Source organism: Grammomys surdaster, unplaced genomic scaffold (genome assembly GCF_004785775.1).
Source record: "Grammomys surdaster isolate TR1022 unplaced genomic scaffold, NIH_TR_1.0 67, whole genome shotgun sequence".
Classification (NCBI taxonomy): domain Eukaryota; kingdom Metazoa; phylum Chordata; class Mammalia; order Rodentia; family Muridae; genus Grammomys; species Grammomys surdaster.
In genome coordinates, this window is record NW_021604569.1 from 11,599,544 (window position 1) to 11,601,665 (window position 2,122).

General features: G+C 42.3%; 1 pseudogene; it reads left to right on the forward strand.

The window, feature by feature from the left end:
* The window catches only part of LOC114630591, an 8,228-nt pseudogene extending 6,875 nt beyond the window's left edge, over positions 1 to 1,353 (forward strand).
* The last annotated feature ends 769 nt before the right edge of the window (positions 1,354 to 2,122 follow it).

Sequence of the window (2,122 nt, forward strand, 5' to 3'; positions counted from 1 at the left end):
GGGGGAGGGGGAGGGGGAGGAGGAGGAGGAGGAGGAGGAGGAGGAGGAGGAGGAGGAGGAGGAGGAGAAGGAGAAGGAGAAGGAGAAGGAGAAGGAGAAGGAGAAGGAGAAGGAGAAGGAGACTGGAAGGAAGGGCTGGAGAAAGAAAGATATCGGAGAATGAATGTCATCACTGTATATTGAATACATGTACAAAACTTTCAAAGAATTCAAAAAATGTAGTGTTTCAAAAACAACCCTTTCCATTTGGAGCATGCCTTTCAAAATGAAGCCTTTCAGAAATTTAAGCAAACAAGGCCACTGCATAACCAGCATTGTAGATACATCTTTTGGTAACAGAAAATTCCAAAATAACTATTTGGCCAAGTCATTCAAAATTCTGAATAGGCAATAAAACATTTGTCAAAACAGTTGGATAGTCCAGCCAATTCAGTTCACTTTTCTTTGAAACCTTTATCACATAATTCTCTCTGTGCTTCCTAGTCTATACAAAAATGTTTTTGTCTTGTGTTTTCTTCAATAACATAACCCAGTTCCCAAGTATTGGTGCTTTGTATTCCAAAGAAAATCCTGAGAGTGCTTTAAGTTTTCTAACATCAATACTTGTATTAATAAAAATTATGAAAATAGGCACTGCCTTGGAAGTCCTGTGGATCTATGTCTTGCTTCAACAGTGTTTGGACCAAACAGACCCAAGGACTCCTTCTTTGTTAGTTTTCAGCCACCTTCCCACCTCTTCAGTCACAGCCTTCGTGACCATCTCAACGCCTTTGGCTCCTAGAACCAGCCAACATCTTCTCTTTGCAGTTAGCTCCATACTCTGGATCAGCCATGATCTCTCGGATTCCTCAAAATTAGTAGGCTGCTGTGAACGGCCAGGTCAATTTGTACCTGCGGGCCTCCTACATCTACATCTCTGGGCTACTATTTTGATCTATATGACATGACTCTGGAGGGCATAAGCCACTTCATCCATGAATTGGCTGAGGAGAAGCAGGAGGGCAATCAGTGTCTCCTCAGGTTGCAGAATAAATCCGGGGCCAGAGTACTCTTCCAGGATGTGCAGAAGCCACCTCAAGATGAGTGGGGCAAAACCCAGGAGGCAATGGAAGCTTCCTCGGCCCTGGAGAAAAACCTGAACCAGACCATCTTGGATCTTCATTCCCTGGGTGCTGCCTACACAGACCCTCATCTCTGTCACTTCCCAGAAAACCACTTCCTGGATGAGGATGTGAAGCTCATCAAGAAGATGGGTAACAATCTGACCAACCTCCATAGGCTAGCAGAGCCATACCCAGAGCAGACTCGTGTGTCCCAGCATCTCTGGACGAGTATCTATTTAAGCATAACTAGGAGGAGTCATCTTCCAAGGGCCTCCCTCCTGTGCCCTGCACCAGCCGCCTCAGGACCTCTACCTGAATGAACCTCTCAAGCAACTAGGCAGCTTTGTAACTACCTTGGAGCCTCTCCCCAGTCTTGGACCAAGTAAAATTAAAGCTCTTTGAAACAAAAATAATATATATATATATATATAAATACCTGGAAATAGTTGATTTGAGGTCCTATTGATAATGATGAAAATAGACTTGTAAATTACATTCAGCTTCATAACTTAATACATAATGTTTAGTTGAAGAGTATTTCTCATTATATTTACTTTTTAAAAATATTGTCCAAGGTTGAGAATGTAGTTCAGTGACAGAACAATCGCCTAATAGTTCAATCTCTAGCACAAGAAAAACCACAACCATCAAAAACAGACTGAACTGCAAAATTTCAGTACTGTCTTCCAGGTAAAGTATAGCCAACGTTGGTAATCCCGGTAGGAAAGGCTGAGGCAAGAAGACCTGGAGAATGAGAGTAGAATGAACTTTAAGGCACCACTTTGTCTCCAAAAGGGAAAAGTATTTCTTATTCCAGTCTATCATTATGCTCTGGTACCTCTTCTAGACATGGATGCTAGGTCTAGAAGTCTTATTAATGCTTCATAGCCCCAAAAGAACTTTCCCTTTACTCTGTCTTTTCTCTTTCTTTTCCTTTTCCTTTTCCTTTTCCTTTTCCTTTTCCTTTTCCTTTTCCTTTTCCTTTCCTCTCCTCTCCTCTCCTCTCCTCTCCTCTCCTC